Source organism: Cheilinus undulatus, linkage group 17, assembly GCF_018320785.1.
Source record: "Cheilinus undulatus linkage group 17, ASM1832078v1, whole genome shotgun sequence".
In the NCBI taxonomy this organism is placed as follows: Eukaryota; Metazoa; Chordata; class Actinopteri; order Labriformes; family Labridae; genus Cheilinus; species Cheilinus undulatus.
The window spans coordinates 41,831,877-41,846,984 of NC_054881.1; the positions used below are offsets into that span (position 1 = coordinate 41,831,877).

Below are 15,108 nucleotides of genomic sequence, written 5' to 3' on the forward strand. Positions count from 1 at the left end.
GTTTCCTGTTAAAGAATATGGGTCAAACGAGACAATCACAGGCTTCTTCAAAGATTTTTAACAGGCTACTTTGTCCACTGAGAACTGCTGCACAAATACAGCTTCATTCTTTTATTTCTCAGGTGTTTTTCCATAACTTATACGATCTTTGATGCAAGTTTCCACTCCAACTCTTATCTGTACATTCAAAGATTCATCAGAGATTCTGACGTCCATGGCTGATCAAGAAAAGCCAAAACAGCAAGGTAGGGTTAGTCAGCGCTGTCAGCCGCCCACCAGGAGGTTTTAGAGTCCGTCATCTGCTGAGTTTTATAGAGATACTGATTTCCTTTTCCAGCAGGACTCAGCACCTGACCACAGTGAAGCCAAAACTACCAGAACCTGGTTAACTGACTATGGTACTATGCTTTTGGCCAGCTAACTAGCCGAACCTGAACCCCATAGAGCAGTGATTCTCAACCTTGGGGTCAGGACCCCATTGGGGGTTGTGAGACCTTGAGAGGGTGTCACCAGATGCCTTAAAGGGATACTTCAACATTTTGGCAAATTTGCCCATTGCCATAATCCCTATAGTCTTAGTAATAGGTTTGTTACCTTCATTTGTCAGTGCAAGCTATTTTTAGATCGGCGCTGCCGAGTTCAACCTGCTGTGCCAACTCAATGTAAGCAGACGGTATTCCAGCTTTCCCTCATCCAACTCATCAAATACACAATCCAACAACTCAAAAAACGCTCTCGTGGACAAGTTATGACCTTTACATTCACCACGCTATGAAGTAATAAAGTATACTTAAGTAACATTACGACACATGAAGCAAATACTTGGAACTATTTCTTGAGTAAACCACTGGGTGGAGTGACACAGTGCAGCAGCCATGTCTGGAGTGTAGTTCTGGCTTTGCATTTAGCATAAAAACATCTCCGTCCCGTGATGTTCCATGATTATTTCATGGAATCTCTGGGGAACCAGACTCAACAAGACTAGTTAAAGGCTGCTAACAGAGCGACCTGGGCTTCATAGCCCCCCAGCAGTGCCACGGCCTGATCGCCTCCATGCCACATCACATCGATGCAGGAGTTTGTGTAAAAAGAGCTCCAAGCACTTACTGAGACCACACAAGGCCCTGAAACTGTCCAGGGCACCATCCGTATGCTGTTCTTTTGCCTTTGGCACGGTGCACGACAGAACATGCATGTGTACCAACACCCATACATAATATATGCTGGTGCACAGTTGGATTTCACTAAAGCATTCAGACAAGCATCAATATTGACCCCGAGTCTCCCTCCGGCTGCTGCTGTCTGCACTCTTAAAGACTTTCCCTCTGACCCGGCTCTCTCTTAGCTCTCTCTCAGTGATCTGAAGTTGAGTAATTTCTACATAATATAGTTCATTTAACAGAGAACAATAAGTGGCAGGCATTATATTGAGCTGTGGTCTAAATGTACCCTGTTATCTGGGAGTAAAGACCTCTGGAGTAGTTCAGCCTGTCAGTGGAGGAACAATGGTCCTGAGTTTCAGCCTGACCTCCCTCCTCTTCATCTCCAACTCTTTCCACTGATTTTAAAGTCAGACAGCCAGCATTTATCATCAGTGTTAACACAGCCAAACTTAATAACTTTGAGGAGTCACTTTGGCTGACTGATGATTCCGCCTTAAATGGCTCTGCTCGCACGCCAGCGAAATGGATGAAGAGATCTGATCACCCTGGAGTTTTCCAACAACACAAAGTCAGACTTGGTCATTTGTTCTGCTCTAAATGAAAAGTAGGAACGATGTTTATTCGGATAACTGTTTTTTATTTGATTTGTTTGTCAGCTTCTAAATCAGGGGTGTCAAACAATCACAGAAGGGGCCTGATTCTGAATTAAGGTCTGACCTGAGGGTCTAACAGGGTCCACATTAAACCAGACTGTTAACCTCATTTTCACCAGTAATACATTATGGGGGGAAACTAGCACTGATGAGGAATGATTCTGAGATTTAAAAAGTCAAAATGATCAGTTAAAAGGCATAAAATCTGAAATAAAATGTCTAAAGGTCAAAACACAAAATTAGATGCTAAACTGATGCTTCTAAAAGGCAAATATATAAAAAAGAAAGTCACAGTCATGTTTTCATAGGGAAACTTCAACACTGTGGCAAATTCGCCCTCTGCCATAACCCCCCTAGTCTGACTAATAGATTCGGTACCTTTAGTTGTCGTCCAGGCTGTTTTTAGATCGGAGTCTTATGGTATTCTGGCTTTCCCTCATCAAACTCATCAAATGCACAATCCAACAACTCCCAAACCCTCTCATGGACGAGCTGTGACCTGCACATTCACCACGCTATGAAATAATCATGGAACATCACGAGACGGAGATGTTTTAAAGGCAAAGCCGGAACTACCAAGACCTCCACAGGGAGGCGACCAGAAGTCATCCTGATCAGATGTCCCAGCTCCTCACCTGGCTCCTTTAGACATGAAGGAGCAGCTCTACAACAAGATCCTTCTGGATGTCCCAACCACCTCACCTGGCTCCTTTAGACATGAAGGAGCAGCTCTACAACAAGATCCTTCTGGATGTCCCAACCACCTCACCTGGCTCCTTTAGACATGAAGGAGCAGCTCTACAACAAGATCCTTCTGGATGTCCCAACCACCTCACCTAACTCCTTTGGACATGAAGGAGCAGCTCTACAACAAGATCCTTCTGGATGTCCCAGCTCCTCACCCTATCTCTAAGGCTGAGCCCAGACCCCTCCTGAGGAAACTAGTTTAGAAACCACAATTTTGTTCTTTTGTGTGCGAGGCTGTAGGTGTACACACACACCCTAAAAAGGTTAGGATAAAAAACAACTGATCATTTTGACTTTTAATCTCATATTTTAACCATTTCAATTTATTTTTTGACTTTATCTCATATTTTGACCTTTTCAATTATTATTTTGACTTTTAATCTCATATTTCGACCTTTAAATTCATTATTTTGGCTTTTTTCTCACATTTTGACCTTTTCAGTTTATTATTTTGACTTTTTTCACATATTTTAACATTTTCAATATATTGTTTTGACTATCTGATAATTTTGACTTTTTATGACATATATTGACCTTATCAATTTGTTATTTTGACTTTTTATCTCATATTTTAATATTTTCAATTTATTTTTTTGACTTTATCTGATAATTTTGGCTTTTTCAATTTATTATTTTGACTTTTATCTCATTTTTTGTCCTTTTAAATTCATCATTTTGACTTTTAACTCATATTTCAACATTATCTATATATATTTTTGACTTGATCTGATAATTTAAGCTTATTCAATTGACTATTTTGACTTTTATCTCATATTTTAACCTTTTAAATTTATTATTTTGACTTCTTATTTCATATTTTAACCTTTTCAATCCATTATTTTGACTTTTATCTCATATTTTAACATTTTCAATTTATCATTTTGACTTTTTCTGACAATTTTGCTTTTTTCAAATGATAATTTTGACTTTTTTTCACATATTTTGACCTTTTCCAATTTATTATTTTGACTTTATCTGATAATTTTGGCTTTTTCAATTAATTATTTTGACTTTTATCTCGTATTTTAACCTGTTAAATTAATTATTTTGACATTTTTTCTAAAATTATAACCTTTTCAATTTATTGTTTTGACTTTCTCATATTTTAACCTTTTAAATTTATTATTTTGACTTTTTTCTAAAATTTTAACCTTTTCAATTTTTTTTTACTTTTATCTAATATTTTAACCTGTTACATGTATTATTATGACTTTATCTGATAATTTTGACTTTTATCTCATACTTTTAACCTTTTAAATTTATTATTTTGACTTTTTTCATATATTTTAACCTGTTAAATTTATTATTTTGACTTTATCTGATAATTTTGACTTTTATCTCATATTTTAACCTTTTAAATTTATTATTTTGACTTTTGGTCATGACCCAGAGTTCACGACCTCAGGTGAAGGTTAGGTCAAAGATCGGCCGTTGAATTGAGAGTTCCCCTTAGCGCCCCCATAATTCAAACTGGGGGTAATCGTCATTGTTCGTGGCTGTGTGGGTCTCTCCTTTTCCAGAATCAGACAAGATTTTAAATTTCTTGGCGTGTGTGCGAGGCTGTAGACGCACACACACACACCCTATAAAGGTTAGGGTAAAAAACACATGTGCATAAAGCGAAGGGCTCTGCTTTTATTTGTATCAAGCTGAGCCGATGTTCCACAGGATGCTCAGCTGAGCAGGAAGGCTCAGTCGGCGGGGTTCTTCTCCTGGTGCTCCTCTCAGCCTCCTCGCCTTTCGTCTCTCCTCCCTCACCAGACTGACACCCAAGTGGCACTAATTGGCATGAGCTCTGACAGCTATCCAGTGTGCCTGCGAAACTTTTAATGACACGCCTTACACCCAGCAGCATCCAGACTCTCCTCCCTGTAAAAATACACTCAAGCTGTGTGTGCTCAGTGGCAGCGTGTTCCCTCTCGCTCACCCTTATTTTTTTTTCTCCTTTTTGCTCTTTCTTTTTTCCCTCTTGCACAAACACACCAGCTTCCACTAACACACTCTCACTAATGTAATGGTACCCACCGAAGCACAGATGGGTGCTGTCTGGCAGAGATGACGCATAGACCTAATCATTTATTTCTCTAACTTCTGGAGCCAGTATGAATTATGCATGCATAAAGGGGGCTAAAATACAGCACATGCTCATGAAATGCAATAAAACTAATTTTCCAGCGCTTGCAGTGTAATCTGTATCACCTCCTTTTTAGTTTGTGTGTGCACCATAAAGCTTAATCTGTCTTTATATTCTTTTAAAGTCTAAATCCATATTTTAAGGGTTTCTTCATGGGAGGGTTTGTGCACAGTGGAGTAAAATGTCTAATTCATCTTGTGGAATATTGCATTTAAAAGAAGTTTTCCCTGCAAATGCAGATTACATGAATCATTGATCATGTTCTGACTTCTTCGCGTGCATACGGCTGCGTTAGCATGATTAGCATGATTGCTAACTGTGCAGGGTGAATGCACAAGCACTGAAATAAAAAATGCAAAGAAGGCAAATGCAGGGGGACACACTTGGCCTAATTATTTCCTGCTCTTTCTTCCTCTGTCAGTTCTGTCTCTAATACTCCTGTCGCCTTTAATCTAGTTTTCATACTCCCACATTCTCCACATCACCCTCAGAGTGTTAGCACTCTGCAGCTCTCTCCCTCTGTCACTTAAGCCTCTCACTGCTTCTCACACTTTCCCATCCTCCGTCTCACGCACACACCGAGTCAAACAGAAAGTTTCAGAGATTAAACCCAGTCAGCAAAAGGCTAAGGATGTTATCTCAAACATTTTCTATTTCCTTCTTCTCCCCACAGGCAACAGGAGACGATCTGTCTGCTGAACGCCGTATCGTTTCTCCACTCTGGGACTGAGTTTCTATTTACCTATGCTCTGATTTATACCAGGGAACATATCATTCCAGCTCATGAGATGGGGATTGTTGCAGGAGAGAGACAGGAATAACCTCTGCGGGGGAAAATAGTGCTCTTTCTCACTCTGTTCCAACATGAGAGGGAGGAAGGAGAGGATGATGGAGGAGTGGCGAGAGGTCTTCAATCCTCCACAGGTGCTTAAATTGCCTCCTTCCTCTCACAGCTGGCCTTGGTTCAATACGCAACAAATAGGGGCAGCTGGAAATTGTGAGGCAGTACCATCTCTCCCTCTCTCCGCCTCTTTGCTCTTTACATTAGGCTCGCTCTGTGGAACACTTCCAGGAAATCCCAGAGGACGGGAATGGGATGTAAAGAGCAGCCACAGCAGGGTCACCTTGTGGACGCTTTAAGTCATCTGGTGGAAAACGGGCCAAATACACTTCCTATAGACCAGGGGGGTCAAACTCAGTCACAGCAGGGGCCGGATTCTGAATTAGGGTCTGACCTGAGGGTCTAACAGGGTCCACATTAAACCATTAACTGTTTACCTCATTATCACCAGTAATACATTATAATAAAAACGGCACTGATGAAAAATGATTTTAAGATTTAAGAAGTCAAAATGATTAGTTAAAAGGCTCATGATCTGAAATAAGTCTAACTTACTAATTCAAAAGGTCAAAACACAAAATTAGCTGTTAAAATAATGCAAATAAGGCAAATAAAATAATAATAATAAATGGAATAAAAGAAAGCCACAATCATGTTTTTAAGGCAGAAATATGACTAACAAGTTAAAACAGTGCACAAAAAATGTCAAAATATGACATCAAGGTTGAAATAATAAATTGAAAAGGTCAATAATTAATTGAAAAGGTCAAAATATGAAATACAAAGTAAAAATAATAAATTTTCAAAGTCCAAATATGATATAAAACCTTGGTTCCCAACCTGGGGTCCAGGACCCCCCGGGGGGGCGCCAGAGATCTTAGGGGGGGCGCGAGGCTTTGTCTGCTCTGAGGCTGCCAAAAATAGGTTTGCAAATATTGACTAAAATAATGATAAAGCACTTATAAAGTAGTTCATACAGAGGTCTTTTGTTAAGAAAAGTATGCATGGACCTTTTTTAGGGTTTTATCAGTGGAACAATTAAAATCTATGTTGACTTTTGGCAGCAATGTGTCACTTTTTCTTCTCTCTTGGGTCCTAGGGGGGCTCCGCTTATCTGAGGAGCGTGTAGAGGGGGCTCTTAGGAAAAATGGTTGGGAAACACTGATATAAAACATCAAAATAATAAATTGAAAAGGTTCAAATATGAAAAAAAGTCAAAATAATGAATTAAAAAAGTCAAAATATGAGATAAAAGTTAAAAATAATAAATTGAAAGTAGTCAAAATATGAGATAAAAGTCCAAATGATAGTTTGAAGTCATAATTGTGTAATGCAAAATTGAAAATATGAAATGAAACAACAAATTAATTTCCTTTCTCACATTGTTTTTGTTTAATTATTTTTACTCTATTTATTTTATTTTTTTTTACATTTTTATACTGGAGGAAATCTGCAGACCTCGTATTTTAGAGCCAGGTATACTAAAAATAGGATATGATCTTGCGGACCGAGTGTAACTGTACCATGGGCGGGATTTGGCCCCGGGCCTTAAGTTTGACACCCCTGCTATAGACGGTATTCACCATCATGAATGTTTTACCCTTTTATAGATTTTAAAAAGAAGTCACGATCAAAAAAAAATATATACATACATTTTCTAGATATATATATATATATAATTTTTTTTTTTTTGGACAAAAATAACAAAACAGACTGGAAGGTCCAGTCATGTGTTAATCAGTATTCCTGGCTACCATTTCACCACAAAGACAAAAGAACACTCCAAGCAACTCAGAGAAAAGGTCACTGAAAAGCAGAATTTAAGGTATGGATACAAAAAGATTTCCAAGGCACCAGGCAGACCTTTATGGGAAAGTAGCCAAGAGAAAGACACTGCTGAAGAAAACTCAGATTCAGTCTGGACTAGAGTTCACCAGAAGGACTGTGGGAGACTCCATGGTCAAGAGGAAAGCTATGGGTTATTGCAGATTGCCTGTTTTAATGGAATGTTATGTTCGGCCAGTCTTGCCTTCAGTTTCTGCTCAGTTTTACCAACGTAAAAGCCCCTCTGAGGACATCCAGTCACCTGTAAAGCTGTTTTTTGTGGTACTGTCACAATGATTGTGGTTACCTTCTCTGGAGTCTAACCAGGTTTTTTTTGTCTTGGGGGTGGATGGCTTCTCAGGATGGTGTCTTATTTTTAATATCTGGATGTCTTTGGCTTACTGTAGATCTTTCTTCTGTGTGCATACTACATACTCCTTTATTTCCTCTCTCGTGTTGGCTGTGCTTTTTTTGTTGTTGTTGTTGTTTCCCCTAGAGCAGTGGTATTCAACGTGTCGCTCTTTTGTGATGATTTGTGGCTCATTTATGTCTTAATTTGAAATATTATTCCCCAGAAAACCTTAAAAAAGAAAACTTTGACCTCAGAAATTACCCCTTAATCATCACATTAATCAGTTTGTTTCCATCCTTATACAGCAGGTTTTAATGGTCATACTTATGTGTCAACCTTTATTTTATCTCGGTCTATTTCCATTGGCCTTATTTACTTTTTTTTTTTTTTCCACTTTCAATCTATTTCTGCTGGTTTCTGCCCATTTTTACCGCCTCATGTAGTGACTTTTTGACCATTATTGCCACTTCTGTCCCATTTTTTCAATTTTTCATCAGATTTAGTCCCTTTTATCCTGCTTCTTTGCAATTCTTTTGCCCATTAAGCTGCCTTTTGCCATTAAATGCCAATTTTTCCCACCTTCTAACAGCTATTTTGACCATTTAAGTGACTTTTCACTCCTTTTTTGCAGCTTTTTGACCACCTGTAACTCAGTTTTTGTGACTTTGCATCCATTTTTGCCACTTTTCACCGTTTTCTACATTGTATGCCTATTTGCCCCTTTACCTCTTATCTTTTGCCACTTTTTTTCACCGTTCACTCATTGTCATTGCCACTTTTACCCATGTTTGCCACTTTTCACCACTTAGATTGCGGCTCTTGCAAAGGTATTTTTTCAACAGTTTGGCTCGTTGGTTGAGCAGGGTTGAGTAACGCCGCCCTACAGTTGCCTTGTAATTACCTTTTTCATTTGTAAGTCATGTATGATCATGCGTCTGTTGTTTTTGATGGTTACCTTTGTGCCGGCCCCTTTCTGCAGTTGTCTGGCCGCCATCCTGGCCTGTTTATTTAAACTTGCCTCATCTCTGAGCTGCTAAGTCTTGCTGTAATTCTCTTGCAGACTGAATAAGATAGTCAGGATTTTGCCAAATTTACTGTAACCTACAAGCCTTCCTGGGCCTGCTACTGAGAAGCATCCCAACAGCATGATGCTGCCACCACTGTGCTTTAAAGCGGGTATAGTGCTTTTATGGTGTTTTGCAGCATCAGCATCATCCCCACATCATTTAATTCTGTTAAATGTCTTGTCCTGATAGCCGTCGCATCATACGGCTACTGAATGCAAACTGTGGTGCCGACCGCTAGGTCCCCTGCAGCTCCCTTCTTTTTTTTAGCTATTTTTCACCGAAGCACAGAATCATTGATTGTCCCGGGGTTTTGGGGACTCTGAGTTTAACTCTAAATGACTCCAGATAAACCTGCCACTGTGTGATTGACTCTCTGACTCAGTCGCTGTCATCCAGATCCAAACCGCCTGTTTGTAGCTTCGGCTGAATAAAGTTGTTAATCAACAGCTGCTACATGTGCCGAAGCTCTCCGTGTGTGTTTGTGCCCGAGTTAAAGGGTCTAGGGATGCTGAAACCTTCATCCTGGCGGCCAGCAGAGAAGCCCACAACCTTGGCTCTAGATCAAACACTTTGTGGAGGCAGACTGTGGAAACACGGCTGCAGCCCTCTGGCTTGAAAAACACATGAAAAACAACACGTGCACACGTCTGAAAACATTACATGATATCCCCGATGAAAGGGAAGTTTATGCCTCCGAGGATCTTCCTAGGCAGTCCGAAATGCATGCACATGAAAGATCATTGCACAAACAAGAAAGTTCTATGCTTGTACGTATTTGGGAACGACTTCGGCCATGTTCCCTCCGTCTGCGAGCGTTTGATCTGCCTCCAACGTTCCAGCTGGCTTTGAGGATGGAGGTCTCCCTCTTCTTGGCCCACCTTTAAAGCCACATGCTCTGTAATTAACATGAAGGCCCTTCTACATCACCCAAGAAAATAAAATATATGAAAGCCAGGACTGGCATCAACACGGCATCATTATTTCAGCGTGCTCAGGCCTGAAAGCAGAACCACCATGTACTGTATGTTAACAGCTGTGCCCTGAATGGTAAAGCTCTTAGATTGGACAGAAGCGTTGTTCGTTAGCCGTGGTTATTGAGCCTTGTCCCTGCTACCGTGTCATTATGGAGGATCAGAATTGCATTTTGTGCTCTAGATGGAACATAATGTGTTTATCTGAGATCGATCGGGGGAGGAGGGTTTAATATGCGCTCCCTGGAGTGAGGAGGGTAAGGATGCCATACAAGGGGGATTAATAAAAAAGTGATTTTCTTTTCAGATGGGGGCAGGGACGGACGACGGCGGAGGGATGGGAGAGCACACACGGAGAGGCAGGGAGGCTTTGGATAAAGAGGACGTACATTTAAAGGAATGTCGAGGATTTGAAGGCCAACCCCGGCTATTAGTGGAGATAAGAACGCAGAATTCTTTACATCATGTCCTCTTTGGTCTTTAGTTTTAAATTCAAACATCAACTGAAGTCTGATTCTATGGAAGTCCAATTTTGCCAAATAAAAAAGAAAAAATGTAAAAGGCAATTCTTGAAAAAAAAAAAAAAGAAATCCTAAGTCATAATTATTAAATAAAAAGTCAAAATTATGAGATAAAAAATAACAATTATGAAATAAAAGTCATAATTATAAAATAAAAAGTCATAATTATGAAATAAAGTCTTAATTATAAAATAAAAGTGTTATTTATAAAATAAAAGTCATTATTTAAAATAAAGTCTTAATTTATAAAATAAAAAAGTCTTAATTATGAAATAAAAAGTCTTAATTATAAAATAAAGTCTTATTTATAAAATAGAAAGTCGTCATTATAAAATAAAAAGTCTTAATTTTAAGATAAAAAGTCTTAATTTTAAAATTAATTCATTATAAATAAACATTCAGCATGAATGTTTATGGCTTTAAAACAGCAACCTGTTGTCCCCAGTATCTGATCTGAGATTATTTCACCCGACCTGGGATCAGTGCACAGAGTCCAGAGAGAGAGGATCCTGCAGAGATGTTTCCCTGGCTGCTCACAGAGCTACGAACCCTCTTCTACCGAGTGAAAACTTGACCTATAAACACGTCTGAGCTCCAACAGTCGTTCTTCTGCGTGTCCGTTCTCTCTGAATCCCCCTGAGATCACTGCACGAGTCATGAAGTGGGGCATCTCTGTGTGCAATTTTGAAGCCTTTCAGCGCTGCGCCAAGACCAAAAATGCCGACCTCTCATGTTATAGGACAGCCTGTGTCCAGGTCAGGATTAAATGTTCAGTTATAAAGAATCTGTTTTATCGTTATGAGAGGGATTTTTACCATTTAATACAACCTGGAGTCAAATACGCCACAGGATTTATAAACGATGCCCCATTTGAATGTAAGTGATGAAGACCATAGTTTCACTTCTTGCTGACATTAAATTATATCATATTTAAGTAAATTTAGTTGAAATGAGTTTGGTTTCACACATTTTTATAGTTAGAGATTATACCAGGCTGGAGATTGAACAGAGTCACCGAGGCGAGGTGAGCGACTCACGATGTCTGCGTTTGTGGCTGACGGACAGTTACGTAAGGAAAGTGTTTGCTATCCTGAGAGCTGCTGTTTTAATCCCTCACAGAGAGAGAAGATTTTTTTTTGGCCGGCCACACACCAGACGATTTTTTTAATCTGAAATAACTTTAAAACCTTGAGAGACCACAGACTTCAGGACAGTTTCCAAAGATTTCTCATCTTTAATCCTCTGAACGCACACGCTAGACGACTCAGCCAGACTGTCAGATCACTGGAGACCACACACCTGCCGACCTGCCTACGACCTCCCGTGATCATGTGACTTCAGGAAAAAAACACGGATGTCTGTCGATACCGTCTTGCTGTCTCGCCACAACAGGCTGTCCTGGCAGAGTTACAGGTGCAGCAACAATCAGAAAACAGGGGAAAGATTCAGGATGAAATCCTGGCTGGAATTAAAGTACAGCTGTGTTCATGGTTGTGAGCGGTGAAAGTACGTATGATTCATCTGGTGACGCTACCCGGTCTGCTCGCTCTCAGTGGTTGTTGTGGGTACTCCGTCAGCAGCACTACGACTTAGAATCATAATTATCAAACATGTTTGATATTTATGATTCAGGGTTTGGGAGGCTACGACAAGATTTGGAGCAGTAAATGAATCATGTTGACACCTCACACATGCAGACTACTCAGACAAATAATCGTTTGCGATGAGGCTCCAGTTGGTATACGCCCCCACGATTGGGGGTCAAATCTTGGCTAAAATCAGGCTTAAAATCCTGTAGTGTGTGTCCGGCCTTACAAGGCAAAAACCTCTGACATTCATGAAGGTCTGAGATGCAGAAAACTATCAGAGGTGCAGCAGGGCTGGGCTATGAGAGTCCGTGCAGCAGCGCACGGTGGTTAAATTCTTCATCTTTAAAAAAAAGAGAAATGAAAACTAGACAAAATAATCCCTCTCCTTCAGTCTTAAAAATCATGCGGCCTGTATCAGACTCTTTTTGGACAGCATGGTTGCAGAGCTGAGAGGATGAAGCAGCTGCCGTGTGTTTTTACGATGTTCCTCCCTGCTCTAAACAGAGTTCACGCACCACATCTGACTCATTTATTGCATCATATTACATCCTTTCCTTGCTATAATTACAGAGAGATCATGATAAATTAGTGAACATTTGTATTTAAAACACCTAAGTAAATATTAAAAAATGAATATATTGTTTAAAGATGTCTCGCGGGCCAGATGACACCTGCTGGGGGGCCAGTTCTGGCCCGCGGGCCGCCATTTGAGGATGGCTGTTCTACGATGATGCTTGTAAATGTGTGGGGAGCAGTCTCATCTTGCTTTCTCTACCTGACATCCACCTGCTGCAGTTACAGTCAGACATTTACTGTGTAGAAATGATTGGTTGGTTTATTTGCGTATAAAGGTCAAAGACGCATCAATCTCAGTGCCAGTCTGTTTTTAAACTCCTCACAGGAGCCTTCACTGAAACTCAAATGTAAAGTGAACAACGGAAAAAGCTGCAGCCTGATAGAAGCACACATCGTTAGTACGGCTCTCCTGGTTTAAACCACAGGAACGTTTTCTTAATTAGCTCTCATACTGTTCGCAGTCAACATGCCATCATACCCGCACTGCCTCTATTCCACCAAATACTCTCCAAGCTCAGCACACAGATTATATCTGGTGTTTAAAAGAAGATTCCTCTGGTTTCTTAAATGGTAAATGAACTGTTGTAGAAGGCTTGTTTAGGCCTAGACAGTTCCTCCAGACCGCCTCACCCTCACTCACCTTCCATCAGCGATGACTTCTCAGGGGTGATTCCAGCCGTCAGCGTGCGCTCTGTTTAGGGTGAAAAACAGAAAATTAGATGAAAATTAAGGGTGGACTCCCAGCTGAGAAGACGGTGTAGTTGTTTCTGTTTGATCAGTCTGATCAGCTCAATCTCATTGGCTATAGGTCGTTTGCAATCACATGATCCTAATAGGTCGTTTCCACCAAGCGGTCCGGCTCAGCTCGGTGTGGAACGGCGCTCATTTTTGCATTTCCACAGAGCAAAAGTTGGAAAGGGTCCCAAAAAACCGACCCGTACCGTCCCACTTTTTGGCACCCTTCTGTAGGAGTGCCAATCTTACCTAACCGTACCAAAAAGGTGGAGCTACACACACAACAACAGGGGCTTTCTCTGTTTCCCTGTTTCTGATTCTGTCAATAAAGGCACAAAAGGCCAAAAAATAAATCTTAAAAAAAATCAAGCTGAAGCTCAGGATCAGGGACGCTCTGACTCAGCCAGTGATGAAGAACTTCCTCAGACAGAACCCATTAAAACTGCATTTCAATTCCTGAACCAGAATATCTAAAATAATTTAAATGTATGTAAAAATGTGATCAGCACAGCAGGACTATTTAGACATGTTTAGAATTTGGATAATTTGTAATAACTTTGAGGAACCAACAAAACTGTAAAACCATCAAGTTTAAAAATGGCACTTTAAATTTATCAGCAGAAATGTTGAAACAGTTCATTTAAGTTAAGCTCTTCTGGGCTGCTGCCACCTCAGGAGTATTTTTAATTGATAAATCTCACTTTACTGCAGTGTTGACAGTAATTTTCTCTTTTTGTGCACACATTTATGTTAACGTTCCCTCACAAGCTTTATTTTGACACTACATGGGTTAAACTCCAGTGGTCCTTACCTTTTCTTTGCTCTGTTCATTGAGATCACCTGACAAAAGACCTGCTGGCTGCTCAAGATGGCCTTTTAAGCCCCTCCCACAGGAAGTGGATTCTACCACCAGTGGATACTGGAGGAGGGGAGTTTGGACTCATGATTAAATCCTTTTCTTTTGCTTTGGAATTTCTCCTAATGAAGGATAATCATTTATTTTAAATGGTTTGTTTTGATACGTTAATTCTCTTTAATAAGTTACATGTTTGGTTTGAGGTCACTTTGGTTTCCCTCCTGTCTGTTGGACTAGCCCATGGTGTCCATAAAACCCCCCTGGAAGGGTGAGGATTCTAGCTTTACCCTTTTAGTGACTTTATTCATCAATCATTGTCAGCATAATTTGATTTTTCCTCAAAAAGAATCATAAAAAAATCTACAAAGTAAAAAAATAAACTAAAATCTGTTGTAAAAAAAAAAAAGTGACTGCATAAATACTGACGCCCTTTAGAGTGACTAGCCTGATTCAACAGAGGTCAAAAACACCTGTGTCTGGAAGGTGCAGTCACTGGTTTATCAGTATTCCTGGCTACCATTACACCATGAAGACAAAAGAACCCTCAAGCAAATCAGAGAAAATGTTACTGAAAATTCACTTCCAAGTCTCTGAACATCCCCCAGAGTTCAGATAAATCCACCATGAAGAAATGAAGGAATATGTCACGTGAATAAACCTGTCTAGATCAGACCGTCCTCACAAACTGAGTGGGCGTGCAAGGAGACTAGAGAGAGAGGACACCTAGACTCCTATGACTACTCTGAAGGAGCTCCAAGCTTCAGCAGCTGAGATGGAGAGACTCTGCAGACAACAGCTGTTGGCCGGTTCTTCAGCAGTCAGAGCTTTATGGGAGAGTGGCAAAGAGAAAACGTGTGTGGGAGAAAGTTCTTTGGTCTGATGAGACCAGAATGGAGCTTTTGGGCCATCGGACAGGACGCTTTGTTTGACGGACAAATGCACCATCCCCACTGTGAAGCACAGTGGTGGCAGCATCATGCTGTGGGGATGCCTCTCAGCAGCCAGCCCTGAAAGGTTTGTATATGCTTCAAAATATATTCAGATCCTGAGGGGCAATCTTATCCAGTCTGCAAGAGAAC

General features: G+C 40.3%; 1 long non-coding RNA gene across 2 annotated transcripts in view; it reads right to left on the reverse strand.

The window, feature by feature from the left end:
- The window catches only part of LOC121525097, a 101,558-nt gene extending 88,424 nt beyond the window's left edge, over positions 1-13,134 (reverse strand). For both annotated transcript variants that reach the window (XR_005993193.1, XR_005993192.1), the window contains exon 1: positions 13,079-13,134. This is a non-coding gene — a long non-coding RNA (uncharacterized LOC121525097). The remainder of the gene's footprint in view (positions 1-13,078) is intronic.
- Positions 13,135-15,108: the final 1,974 nt, after the last annotated feature.